Genomic DNA, 14,724 nt, shown 5'->3' on the forward strand with positions numbered 1-14,724 from the left:
CAGAGATGTGCAGAACTCAATCCTAGATTTCTTTGAGGAAATTGTTCTTATCTGTAAGCTTCAAGAAAAAGATTTTTGTGCTTTCTCTAAAGAATATATGCATCAGACATTCTTTGTCCAGAGAAGATCAGATACACCCTTAGGAAGTGGTTTTGATTCTCCCTGTTCACCACACACTCTGTTCAATAGATGCACAATTCTGAAACTTCATTCTATTTACAGCTTGGTACCAGATTCAGATGTGGTAGCAATGGAATGCCCTATACCTTATTCCCTCCATTTTTGTTTTCACTCATAGTATCATATCAAATCAAATTTTTGAGAGAGATTCTAATGCCTTAACTTGTTCTTCAGATTAGCACCTTGGGGTAGTGTGTTTTTTTTTGTTTGTTTGTGTGTGTGTATCTGTCCTAAAATTATTTCACTTTAAGAGGTTAATCCTTTGCCTCTTTTTTTTCCTTGTGATTGGTTCGTTTATGTTGCTGATACTCTGAAGTTTTCCATGGGGAAATAGTGAGTATAGGAAATGAGAGATAAGATAGTTAAAAAAAAAAAAAAAAATTATTCTTCTGATGTTTCAGATAGCAGCTCAGCTACCTCTGTAGACAAAAGGCCATCTTGAACAGGCACACACCTGATTACCTTTCCCTAATGAGATAGGGTGAAACTGAACTGTAAAGATCATGTGGGATTTGAACTGGCATTGCTGTCTTGACTCTTTCTTCCTTGGCCTGGACCAAAACAGAAGGCAGCATCATTCTCTCCACAAATGGATAGTAAGTAGAGCATTGTGTGAAGGATCATTGTCCTGCTAGCTCTTAGTCTTTTACTGCAGAACTGAACTACTTGTTTATCTTTTCTGCTTTTCAAGCTGTGGCTCTTGCCAAAGCTGGAAAATGAAGCTGGTATTAGGAGGAGCAGGTTTTGAAATGAGTCAAGCTTTATTGGGTAGGTATCCCAATGACATGATATATTAATAGATTTTAAAATATGAATGCACAACTCTAGCTCACTTTACTGAAACATAACTGTGGTGAGTTTCAACACCTCGTTCCCTGTTTCTCTTAAAGTGCAGCATGAAAGGTGAAGACTGAAAAGAATGGACTAAAATGCACTTCGGAGAGCAGATTTAGATGCATCATTCCCAAGGGATTTCTGCTTTCTTTGCAAGGAAAGACTATCAGAGGATATCAGAGCTACAGAACTGAGAAGTTACAAGAGGAAAAAAAGCTTTTCTGACCACATACTTAGGCCTTAAAAGCATGTTACTTTTAAACCATGTATTAAGATGTCAGTACCTGCATAGACAAGTACATCTGTACATCTGTCTAGTAGGTTTACATACTTTCCCAGATTTCTTGGAATAGAAGAACAGAAAGCTAGCATTATTGTTGTGCACAAAAAATGGATGAAATATCTATCTGTTGTCACAAACTGCCCTTGGTCATCATGACTTTGTTTGTGGATTTTTGTTTCCGGAGATTGCTACAGAATCCTAATGCTAAGGTCATCGCTCCCAACTATTGTGGCAGCTGAAGGAGTGTTGGAAAGGAATCCTGGAAAGAAATCAGCTGTTGATAAAGAGCTTCTTAGATAACTGTTTTCTAATTATATTTCTTCCAAATCTTTACTCCAAGTCTATAAGACCAGAAACTTCTCAGTGTTTAACAAGGGGAAAAAAAAATCGGCTTCTATCTAATTTTCTCCTGAAATTAAACCTTTTTTCTTTTAAACAAGTAATGTCATTTTGTTTCTTTGTTTTATACGGGAGAGATTTTTACTTGATAAAATTAATTTTACTGTTCCAGTCATTAATACATTCCTAGTTTAGTTTAACAAGAAAGCAAGCACTTCACCACTCCTAAAAACAATAGAGTAATATTTGTTAGCGAGAAATGAATCAGCTGATTATCATTCTAACAGCCTCTGCTTGTGTTTGTTTTTTTTGTTGTTGTTTTTTGTTTTTTGTTTTTTTTACAAAAACTCTACCCCAACATCTGTTAGGCTACAGATTTCATGTCCCGTCTCACAGGAAAAATAGACAGATTTGAGATTCAAATCCACTTTAAGCAAGGAAAGTAAGTTTTTTAAATCAGACACTTAATTGGATGAACTCTGAGCTATTACAGTCAGACACTGAAATTATTTGAATGGTAAATTCAAATCCTATAGAAGGGAAGACAGGTCATGTGGTGCATTGAAACAGTTCATGTTGTACAGGAAACTAAGTCTTTGTGTGTGTTGAGCTGATCTTCAGAAGATCTACATTCACTGTCTTCATATAATTTCTAGATTTTGTATGTGGGATTCTTTTTCTTTTGCTGACTTTGATCATAAGTGTTCTTTAATACTTCATGTCTCTTGTGATTATGATAGCAATAGTAGCATTGAAGAACAAGAAGATGCACTTATCTTCTTCTGGCAGATCTTTTTTTAATCAGAATTCTGTATAAATGGAAAATTTAAACATATACAGATCAAGTTATTGGATTTATATAGAGCCATGTAGTTTTGAAATAACTCATTAATAAAAGAACTGTGTGATACCACCTTTTGAAGGCTTTGTCTAAGATGCCAGTAAATAACACTTGGAAGCACTATAAGCATAAACAGTGCCACAGAAACAAAACACATGCGTTACTTTTTGAGTCTTTTTTTTCATAGTAACTTGTTTATAAGCAAGATGTCTAGGTAAAACATGTTGTGTGATTCTGATCCTCGTATTACAAATTGAGTAAATCGGGACTGTTCTTTCATTGTGCCTTTCAGTTATTTTTTTTTATTCAGAAGGTGTTATTCTCTCTTCAGATTAATGTCTAGATGGTAGACAAGAGTGATTTGGTTGCGATTAACTGGTATCTCTGAGGTCTGGTCTTATCACTCGGAGGTTCCAATGTTGGTTACAACAGGCAAATATATGAAAGCTCCTTCACAGTAAGTACTGAGATTAGTATTAGTCCCACCCAGGTTCTCCTGCATCAATCAAATTAAGCTTCCTGTCTCAGTATCTCATTCATTTGAAATTAATTTGGGGAGGGAAAAATAAGGATCAAGAGTTCGATCTTTGAAAAATCCTCCTTACTTGTATGTAATCATTCATTACTTACCAGACTCTAATCCTCATGTCAGAGACTTCTGGTCAAGAAATGTCCTTTGATTTTTTTTTTTTCAAACTATTTTGCCACATGCATATGCATATTCACAAATTGCCTAGTTGTGATTGCTTCTGCCTCCCTAAGGGTAGCATCCTTGTCCCTAGCACTAAGATTTTCATTCAAGATCTTATCTCATTGCAGTATCTTTCTTGCCTTATCTTTCTTGACCTGTGCGTGCAGCCAGAACAATTTTGAATGTGACTACTGCCTACATTCAAGGATGATCATCTCACTTTATACCCTAGTTGCTAGTGCAAGTAGTGTGCTTTCTTGACTCCTTGAGCAAGTGCCAAAAGGGGCTGGCACACAGCTGGCTATATAGTGATTTACTGACATCCCAGAAAACTGTTGTTGTCATGGGTGATAGACTGATGTTGTTTATTACAGTCAAACAAGCGTGATAGTTTCCAAAATAGTGGAAAGGAGTGTGATTAACTTTACCATAGAAATTATGCAGTAGGGAGCAAAGTCTTCTGTCTGTGAACTGACTTGTGCCAGAGGCAACCGACACTGCCAGCCTTCTCCTTGAAGCAACTGAAAAATTCACTTCTTAGAGGTTTGCCAGAAATGAGCCCTGAGGCTACCAGCAAACATTAAGTACACTTATCCATTAAACACTGCAGTTACGTTATTTGGCCTTCCAAGAATAGCGTGAATTAATGCATATAACTGTTTGATGCCAATTCTTTTGCTATATCTCTCTCCTGTTCCTTGCCCCTTATCCCCACAGCCATTCTTATGGTATGGTTATGTTCCATGCAGTTAACCCAGCGCTGTGTGTGCATGAGGGTAGAAATAATGACTCCAACTTATACTTCAGCAAGAACATGGACAAAATTAAGCTCTCTCCTTCAGCATGAGAAAGAGCATCAGAAATGAGGCCACTTCTGTTGAGGTAGCATTAATGCCATTTAGTTGAACATAGATACTGAGGCTTTTTGTGGGGTGAAGTTTTGTTGTTGTTTTGTGCCTTTTCTGGGGGGTGTAGGGAGGAGTTCAAAGCACCTGCAGTGTAAGTTGTTTTGGGGAGAATTGTCAAAGTGCAAAGTGAAGACAGGCATGAAAATAAACCCATCAGTGCTGCTATATTCTTGTGCCTTCCACTGTAATGAATTTAGCAGGGAACTGAGCCTCTTCTTGACTTGTATCTTTTTTATTTGCGTTTCTGCTTTTTAAAGGATGGCACTTCACATGCACTATTTATTTCCGCATGTCAAAGAAATTATGATTAAAATTCTGAATGCTCACAAATATAATAATTTTCACCACATAAAGATTTAACTGTTCTGGGGAGGGTTGAGTAAGTGAACAGGATGGTGGGTATTTTATGCAGAAGCTTTTTGCCTTCTGAGAAACTTCAAAGGCTGCCAGGGACAAAATGTGACTGGGCAAAGGGAAAGTTTTTCCACAGTAGTATCATAAAAGCAGGGAAAAAGTGAGAATGAGACTGATTTGGGATTTCTTTTTTAGTAAATGAAGGGTATTCATGGCTTTTATGTAACAGTCTCATGGCAGCACAAGTTGGACAGCCCTAGGTGACAAAGCAGCAGGTGCTACAGAAGGATGCAAGAGTTGTCAGAATAGTGACAGTGGCATGTTTGTATTGCGGCAGTAGGACTTCAGCACAGAATACAACAGTGACATCATAAAAAACAGGCTATGAGGGAATGTATGTGTAGTTCTTTTTTATATAAGCTATGGATCTTTTCAAAGTTCACAGAACGGTGAGAGAATGGAGAATGGAGAGGCATGTAGATGGAGGTGGGCAGCAATGAGTGAGGACAGCCAGGAGTGGAAATGCTAAAGTAGCATCTGGTAACAAAGTAACCTGGTATTGAAAAACTGGGACAAATTTTGATTGAAGAGTACTCATAACTGAATGTAAGATCCATTCTAAAATGTTTTAAGGTACAAAATGACTTGAGAATAAGAAATCATAGAATCATAAAATTATTTGAGTTGGAAAGGGACCCTTAAAGATCAGGGCCCAATTCAGTCTGACCATGAATGTCTGCAGAGATGGAGCATCCACCATGTCTCGGCAACTTGTTCCTGTGCTTCCACTACCCTTACTGTAAAAAATAAAATAAAATTAAATTAAAAAAACCCACCTTCTTCCTTATATCCAATCTAAATCTTCCCTCTTTTTAGTTTGTGACCGTTTCCCTTTGTCCTGTCACCACAGACTCTGCTAAAGAGTCTGTCCCATTCTGTTTGGATACTGAAAGGCTTCTATTAGGTCTCCTTGGAGTCTTCTCTTCTCCATGCTGAACAACCTCAGCTCTCTCAGCCTGTCCTCACAGGGGAGATGTTCCATCCCTTGGATCATTTTTGTGGCCCTCCTCTGGATTCACTCCAACAGATCTGTGTCTCTCCTGTACTGAGGACTCAACATCTGGACATAGTGTTTCAGGAGAAGTCTCATCAGTGCAGAGTAGAGGAGCAATATCACCTCCCTTGTCCTGCTGGCTACGCTACTTTTGGTGCAGCTCTAGATACAGTTGGTTTTCTTGGCTGTGAAGGCACATAGCTGGTTTGTGTCCAGCTTGCCCAAGTCCTTTTCTGTAGGGCTCTGCTCAATCCTTCTGTTCTCTAGATTGCACTGCTAGAGGAGTTACTATGACTCAAGTGCAAGACTTTTACTTGGATTTGCTGAACTTCCTGAGGTTTTCCTGGGTCCATTGCTCGAGCCAGTCCAGGTCTCTCAGAATGGCATCCCATCCCTTGGGTATGTCAACTGCATCACAGAGCTTGGTGTCATCTGCATATTTGCTGAAGGTACGCTTGATCCCCCTGCTGATGTTATTGAAGATATTAAAGAGCATGGGAAGTGCATAAAGAGTAAATGTTTTCTGGAAATACATTTTTCCTAGTAAATGTTGTTTGTTTTCAACAACAAAACAAACTTTATTCAATTGCTATAAAACAAATTTGGGCGATTGTTTCTTCCTCCCATTTTGCTATGTTTAGTTTAAGTTGTGTTTTTCATTGCTCAAAATCATTATTTTTGTTAACAAAATGTATATTCAAGACTGAACTTTGATCCAGAAATATGTATTCCAGCAGTCTGAGTGATGAATTCTTTCCCCAAGCTGCTCAGAGCAGTGGTGGTGATTTTGATCTGCAGGTCCCACCCTGCCAACCAGATACCTCCAACTTCTTGAGCCAGCTAGTTACCCAGAAGGCAATCAAATGTTAAAAATCATCACATTTAGATTTTTTGTGAAGTAGCCTATAATTTGGTCCTCTTAGAGTAGCTCCCATGCCATCCTGCTGGCAATTCCTTGGGAAGATGTATTTAATTTTCTGTTGTTTGAAAAACATCTTCCTTTTGGTTTTGGAATGCCTTGAAAGAAAAGTGCTTCCAGGTGGTATCCAAACATAGCTTAATTGTAAGTGCAGCAAGAAATCTGAGTTCTGTCATGAAACTTGGAAGTTTGTCATCTGTTCAGCCACTTGTTAGCATACATACTTCCAGTTTTACCACGGTGGAATATTTTCCAGCTGATGTTCAAAAATATTTGCTTCACCTTCTATAGACTGCGTTTGCTCTATCTATCAAATGTTTGATTTTGTCTTGTCACTTATGTTGGGATATATTCAGCAAATGGATAGAAAAGAATGCTTCACATTGTGGTGTTTTTTTTTTTTTTCCCATCCACTTTTCTTATGTCTATCTTTGTAAGAGATATCTACCAGCAAAAATTTTTGTAATGCAAGAAAGTAATGCATTATGCTGCTTTTCATTTATTTTAAAACAAATACAGATTTCAAGTCAGATATCATTTTCCATTTCTGAGTAGGATGTATTGGTTTGGGTGTTAGGTGAACTGCTTTTCTTCTGAAAATTCTACAAATTTTTCAGCAAACTGAAAGCATGGCAACTTCAAATAAGTAAATGTTCTGCTTGTTAAATTTCACTGACTTATTTGACTTACTGCGTGCGTGTCTTGGAGAATACTGAATATTAGTAATGGGATGTATTGTTTGAGACCTGTTTCTGTTGATTATAACTTTATTTATAATCACAGTGTCTATGTTTGACTATGCAAAACAATGCAGATATTTGTATATTTTGTAGACAAAGGGTTTTTTTTATTTTTTGTTTTTTTTTTGTTTTGTTTTGTTTTTTCCCCTGAGGTAGAAATAAACAGATACCACCTCTGTTAGCACTTGAAGCAGATATGACTGGATAAAGTTTTCCTCTTACTATTCTTTGCATAGCATTGAAAACTTCCAATTTGCTCTTATTATTTAATGCTAATTTGAGGTTTTGTTAATCTTTGCAAATTATATTTAACACATTTCTCTAAAACACTGGCTGAATTTCATTTACTATTGCCTGCGTTCTATGACTGTTGATAAGTACTGTCCAACATATACAATAAATCACTTTCACCATTAGATTCAGAAGGAAAAAAAGAACAATTTTTTCTAGTTTCTACCAAGGAAAGCAGGTTGAAATCACAAAAGGATTTTTTTGCTTAGTATGTAAATGGTTCTGCAAGTTTGAATGAGTTACCATTATAAAACCTATGCTTACTGTGGAAAAAATTCTTGATTACAGATTTTTTTAAAGTCTTTTTAGACTGTCTGGGGATAAGCTTTAAAAAATAAAAAGTGACAACAATGTCTCCTAGCTATGGTCTATTTGTGCTATGTTTGAGTACACCATGACATATTATATCATTTTAACTTGAACAGCAATTACAAAGGAGTATTGTCATTCTTTTCCAAAACTATGCTACACAGATTGCAAAAACCCGCTCTTGCAGTTTGGTGAATGCTAGATAGTAGTATCTAGGTGAATTACCAGATTTGGTGAGAGCTAATTTTCATTAGCTTTCAGTTATTAGACAAGTTGTAAGTTGCTGCTATTGACAAAATGCCAATAATGTAGGCATACATATTGGGCATCCTTTGTTTAGAGGAATGTCAATCAGAACCCACTCTAGAAATTACAAAGTGGATGAGAGAGGATGTTTGTGGATATAATTTGATAAAAATATAACATAGTAATAAGTATTGATTAGCTGATCTAATTTATATTCATAAAAGCCTTTTGAAAAGTATTTTATTAGAGGGTCAAATTGTTCTTTTATTTAGAAATCCTTGATGAGGGCAAGAACCTTCCTAAATGATCCTTCAGGGACATTTTGTAATTTGTTTGCACCAGGTAACATTCAAATCGTTCCACACCCTTTTTCACCTTATCCTCTGAAACCTTGTTGATAGACATTTGTAGCAGTTATACTGCTTCTTTGATGACTGATATGTTCTCAATGTCCCTGAGCAGTACACTTTAAGAAAGCCAGGTTGGCAGAATATTTATATCTATACAGCTGAAATTTCTTTCAGAAGCATTCTGATCTGCAGTTGTTATTTCACCAAGCAAAAGGTGAAAATCTGTGTGCAGAACAAATCTGCAGGAAATCCCAAGGATGTGACCATTAGCAGAGATAGACTGAATAGTTTTCTAGAAAATACAGTGCTGGTCATTCTTCTTTACAGATTAATTTTAGTCACATTAGAAGCAACGAATGTCTACCATTTTCCCTGTTTCACAATGAAGTGGCACATTGACTAGAGAAGAAACGTGCCATGATCATGGTTAGAATTTAAGAATTTTTAAAGTAACTGCATTTTTTTTGATATTTGATACTAGGACCTTTAGAAGTCCAGTTATTTTAAAAGCCCACCATTTTGCTTCTTGTTCAGAAAAGCTTGTGGAATATAGAATCATAGAATCGCAAGGTTAGAAACGACCTGCAAGATCGTCTAGTCCAACCATCCTCTTACTACCATTGCTACCACAAGCCTCTAAACATATCTCATAGCTCCTCATCCAGATGTCTCTTGAATACTGCCAGGGACGGTGACTCCACCACCTACCTGGGCAGGCTATTCCAGTGCCTGATCACTCTCTGAGAGGAAAAATTTCTTCCTTATGTCTAACTAAACCTCCTCTAATACAACTTGCGGCCATTTCCTCGGGTCCTGGTTGTTGCCTGGGAGAAGAGGCCAAACCCCTTCTCATCACAACCTCCCTTCAGGAAGTTGTAGAGTGCAATGAGGTCTCCTCTGAGCCTCCTCTTCTCTAGACTAAACAATCCCAGCTCCCTCAGCTGCTCCTCATAAGGCTTGTGTTTCAGACCCCCCACCAGTTTCATTGCCCTTCTCTGGACAAGTTCTAGGGCCTCAATGTCTTTTTTTGAAGTGAGGAGCCCAAAACTGAACGCAGTACTCAAGGTGTGGCCTCACCCAACAGTACTGAGTACAGGGGGATGATTACCTCCCTGCTCCTGCTGGCCACAGAACAAAGTGTTTTGGGACTTTCAGATGTGGCTCTTCCCACATCAGATTCCAGGATGGTTGCAGAACTGTAAAACTGGCCCCAGTCATGATCTTCTTTCATGATATGCCTTCAATAATATTTACCACATTTTGTTCAATGATGTTTTAAAGTTATGAAAGTTACAACAGCATGTTTTTGGGTGGCTTGATGTGGAGGTCCTCTTTATTCTGTTTACATTTTGCTGAGACAACGTTTAATCTAAATCTTAAGTTGCTTAAGACATGTTTAATCCATTTTTCCTGTGCTAGTACTTGAATAACCCACAGGCATTATGGTTCATGATCTTTTGCACTTCTTTGATGTCTTATAACTAATAAACTACTTCATTCATCACCCTTGAATCAAGTATTCTTAAATAGCCTTATGTTTTCTCTCCTGAAGTTCAGGATCCCAACTCTGCTCCTTACCAACCCCTCGTTCCTACATTCTAGAGTTCCTCCAGTCTTAACCTCTTTAATGAGCTTCTCCACACTGGAAAGGATCAGGTCCAGTAACTCTTCAACTATTTGGTTTGTCCAGTATCTGAACAAGGAAGTTATCGTCAATGGACTTCAGGAGTCTCTTGGATTGCTTGAAGCCTGCTGTTTTATCTTGTTTTCCTCATAGATATCACAAAATCACAGAATGGCCAGGGTTGGAAGGGTCCTCAAGGATCATGAATCTCCAACCCCCCTGCCACAGGCAGGGCCACCAACCTCCCCATTTAATACTAGACCGGGCTGCCCAGAGCCCCATTCACTCTGGCCTTGAACACCTCCAGGGATGAGGCATCCACAACCTATCTGGGCAGCCTGTTCCAGTACCTCACCACTCTCTAAAGAATTCCTCCTGACATCCACCCTAAATCTCTTCTCCCTCAACTTAAAACCATTTCCCCTTATCCTGCTGTTATCTACCCTTTCAAAGAGTTGATTCCCCTCCTGTTTGTAGGCTCCCTTTAGGTATTGAAAAGCTGCAATGAGGTCACCCCGCAGCCTTCTTTTCTCCAGGCTGAACAAGCCCAGCTCCCTCAGCCTGTCTTCGTAGTAGAGGTGCTCCAGTCCCTTGATCATCTTCGTGGCCCTCCTCTGGACCGTCTCCAACAGCTCCCTGTCTTTTTTGTACTGGGGGCTCCACACTTGGATGCAGTACTCCAGATGGGGCTTCACAGGAGCAGAGTAGAGGGGGACAATCACTTCCCTGTCCCTGCTGGCCACCCCTCTTTTGACGGAGCCCAGGATACCATTTGCCTTCAGAGCTGCAAGGGCACACTGCTGGCTCATGTTAAGTTTTTCATCTATCAAGACCCCCAGGTCCTTCTCCACAGGGCTGCTCTCTAGGACCGCTCCTTCCAGTCTGTATGGGATGCTTGGAATTCCTCCTGCCCAAGTGCAAAACTCTGCACTTTGCTGTGTTGAACATCATCAGGTTCAGCCGGGCCCACCTTTCTAGCCTCTCAAGGTCCCTCTGAATGGCATCCTTTCCTTCAATTGTGTCAGCCACACCACTCAGCTTGGTGTTATCAGCAAACTTGCTGAGGGTGCACTCGATTCTGTCATCGATGTCATTGATAAAGATCTTAAGGAGCACCAGTCCCAAGACAGACCCCTGGGGGACGCTGCTCGTTACCGGCCTCCACCTGGACATAGAGCCATTGATTACCACCCTCTGTGTGTGGCTTTTCAACCAGTTTTTTATCCTTCGAGTGGTCCACCCATCAAATCCACATCCCTCCAATCTGGAGATAAGGATGTGGTGAGGGGCCATGTCAAAGACCTTGCTCAAGTCCAGGTAAATGACATCGGTTGCCTTTCCCTTGTCCACTGATGATGTCTCTCCATCGTAGCAGGCCACCAGATTGGTCAAGCATGACCTTCCCCTGGTGAAGCCGTACTGGCTGTCTCTGATCACATGCCCATTCCTCATGTAATCAAGCATGTTATCCAGGATGATATGTTCCATGATCTTCCCAGGCACAGAGGTGAGACTCATCGGTCTGTAGTTCCCAGGGTCCTCCTTGCTCCCTTTCTTGTAAATGGGAGTGATGTGACAATTCCTCCAGTCATCCAGGACTTCACCTGACAACCACAACTTTTTAAATATGATGGAGAGAGACATGGCAACCACCTCAGCCAGCTCCTTCAGAACCCTGGGATGCATGCCATCCGGCCCCATAGACTTGTACACATTCAGTCTCATGAGGTGGTCTCGGACCTTCCCTGTCCTCACAGCTCTGTCCTCACCCCAGTCCCCACCTAGAGGTTTAGGGATGCAGGGCTTAGGGACATGAGAAGTACTGGAATCTTGGCCGCCAGTGAAGACTGAGGCAAAGAACTCATTCAGTATCTCAGCTTTCTCTTTGTCTGTTGAAGCAAGTACTCCTTTTACATTTATCAAAGGAGGTACATACGCTTTGGCCTGTCTCTTCTGGCCAATGTACCTAGAAAGTCTTCCTATTGTTTTTCACGTCCCTCACCAAGTTCAGTTCTGCCTGCGCCTTGGCTTTCCTGATCCCACGTCTGCAAGTCTGGACGGTACCCCTGTATTCTTCCCAGGTGACACGCCCTTGTTTCCAGAGCTTGTATGCACCTTTCTTCGCCCTCAGCACACCCAGCAGGTCCTTACCGAGCCATGCCGGCTTCCTACCTCCTCTGCCCGCTTTCTTATTCAGAGGGACCGAGAGCTCTTGTGCTCTCAGGAAGGCATCCTTGAAGAGGAACCAGCTCTCCTCAGCATCTTTGTTTTTAAAGACAGCATCCCAGGGGATTTGGCCAACAGTCCATTGAACAGCTTAAAGTTCACTCTTCCAAAGTTCAGGGTCCTGATGCCACTCTTCACCAGGCCCACGTCCCTCAAGATCACGAACTCAACCAGGGCATGGTCACTGCAACCCAGGCTGCCTCCAACCTTAACACTATTAATGATTTCCTCTGCATTGGTGAGCAGCAGGTCCAGCAACACTTCACCTCTGATCGGTCTGTCCAACACCTGGACCAGAAAGTTACCATCAACACATTCCAGGAGCCTGCTAGACCTCTTGCAACTCGCTGTATGGTCTTTCCAAGAGATATCTGGATGGTTGAAGTCCCCTATCAGGGCAAGAGCCCGTGTGCACTAAGCCTCCTGCACCTGAAGCAAGAAAGCTTCATCAACAGTCTCCCCTTGATCAGGTGGCCTGTAGTATACTTCTATCACAAGCTGGCCTTTGTTATACCCACCCCTAATTCTAACCCACAGGCTCTCAACCTGTTCCTGACCATTTCTCAGAGAGAGCTCCTCACAGTCTATCCACTTTTTGACATAGAGGGCAACTCCCCCACTCTTCCTACCTAGCCTATCTCTTCTAAAGAGCAAATAGCCCTCAATGGTGGTATTCCAGTTATGGGAGTCATCCCACCATGTTTCCGTGATAGCAACTAGGTCATAACTTTCCAAGCACATCATGGTTTCCAACTCATCCTGCTTATTTCCCAGGCTGCATGCATTGGTATAAAGGCACTTCAGCTGGGCTTTCCATCTCACTGCCTTTATAGAGGATCTAGGTTCTCCTAGAAAAGCAGCATCCCCAACACCCCCCTGCCCCAGTCCATCCCTTTGTACTTCACTCATTGCCCATCAAGTTTGGTACGAGCCCTCAAATGACCCGTTCAACCCCAGCAGCCCTGATTTTGCCCTCTTCCCCCTTCATACCTAGTTTAAAGACCTTTCAATGAGTCCTGCTAGTTCCTCAGCTAAGATCCTTCTCCCCCTCAGAGACAGGCTACTTCCATTTGCTGCCATCATGCCAGGCATATGTGGCATCTCTTGTAGCTAAAACAAGAAGACTTCATCAACAGGTTCCCTTGAACAGGTGGTCTGTAGTAGATATCAACCACCGGATGTCCTTTATTGGTTTGGTCCTAATTTTAACCCCACAGACTTTCAGCTTGATCATGGCTGTAAGTGAAAGGTGTAGCACTTGGGTTGGGGCAAACCCAGATATGTATACACACTGGAAGAACCCCTTGAGAGCAATCCTGCTGAGAAGGACTTGGGGGTCCTGGTGGACAAAAAGCTGGACATGAGCCACGAGAGTGCACTTGCAGCCTGGAAGGCCAGTTGTATCCTGGGCTGCATCAGAGGAGGGGTATGCAGAAGTTCCTTTTGGAGCCTGCTGGAGATGGCTGATATCTGCTGACAGCTGCTGGGTTCTTCTCACTGAACAGCCCGCCCCGTCCTACAGACCCCTCACCACCAAAACCTTCCTATGTAAGCCTGCTACACTAGTAGATTGAGAGTAACTAGTCACAGTGGAGACTAAAATAGAGAAGTGTTAATTGGCTTAGTTTCCAGGTAAATGGTAAATATATTTTTAGCTAAGCTGAGAATGCGGAAGGTGTGGCCCCCTTTCTGGGGTGTCTTAATATTTGAGTCACAGGGGTCAGGCAGACAGATAATGTCTGAATATCAGTCTGTTCTTAAAACCTGTAATTAAAAAATAATAGAATATAAAACAAAACTGAGATGCATTGCCTGGTAGGATGTAAACTGCATAGATTCTCTGAAAAGTTTGAGTTCTTTCAAGCACTTTATTTTTCTTACCGTGTTTTCCAGTGGCGGGTCATGGGGCATAATTGGTTATTGCTTCCCTTGTGAGCTTCACAGGCAGTTGTGCTGACAGCTCTTGAGTTGCCTCTGGGTCTGTCATATAGTAAAGCTGCTGATGGGTTTTCTGTGTTGCTTACCAAGCTACTGTGGATTTAACCATGCCTCCTCCTGAATTGTGATGTACAACTGAATTCTCTTATTTAAGTGAAGCACTACAAGATCTTGTGACTTCTGTATTTCTATCACATCAGTGGATATAAAAGCAAAGATATTGCTATACTTCATCACTTCTATCGTATTGTAATAGCAGGGATTTAATAGGGAAATGTAGTTGGAATTAATATTGATCAGGCAAATAGTAAGCTTAAGGCTTAATTTATTTTTTTTTCTTGTATTACTAGTAGGAATAGTAAAGCAAGATGTCTTAAAAGTAAGATAACAGAAAAGAAACGTTGCTGTTGAATTTCATTATGCAGAAAGAGTATTGACGTAAATGGAAGGAAGAAAGAGTTAAGTGGTTTGCAAATGCAACTGGTTTTCTGACACTAGAAAATTCTGAAGAGAATTTTGTTATCTGCAGGAGAATAGGAGTCTTGAAAAATCAGAGCTTAGAAATAGTTATTAATGTGTTTACTTCCTTGGGTTAAA

General features: G+C 40.7%; 1 protein-coding gene and 2 long non-coding RNA genes across 3 annotated transcripts in view; 2 read left to right on the top strand and 1 right to left on the bottom strand.

Moving 5' to 3' along the window:
- NPAS3 (neuronal PAS domain protein 3) overlaps positions 1 to 14,724 on the top strand; it is a 552,805-nt gene that overhangs the window by 60,153 nt on the left and 477,928 nt on the right. The window lies entirely within an intron of this gene.
- Positions 455 to 2,543, top strand: LOC109367811. The gene is made up of 3 exons (XR_004159938.1): positions 455 to 776; positions 872 to 948; positions 1,071 to 2,543. It is a non-coding gene; the product is annotated as an uncharacterized LOC109367811 (long non-coding RNA).
- LOC109367813 lies at positions 5,093 to 5,959 on the bottom strand. The gene is made up of 2 exons (XR_002115288.2): positions 5,799 to 5,959; positions 5,093 to 5,227 (listed from the first exon to the last, which is right to left on the bottom strand). It is a non-coding gene; the product is annotated as an uncharacterized LOC109367813 (long non-coding RNA).

This window comes from Meleagris gallopavo, chromosome 5 (genome assembly GCF_000146605.3).
Source record: "Meleagris gallopavo isolate NT-WF06-2002-E0010 breed Aviagen turkey brand Nicholas breeding stock chromosome 5, Turkey_5.1, whole genome shotgun sequence".
Lineage (NCBI taxonomy): Eukaryota > Metazoa > Chordata > Aves > Galliformes > Phasianidae > Meleagris > Meleagris gallopavo.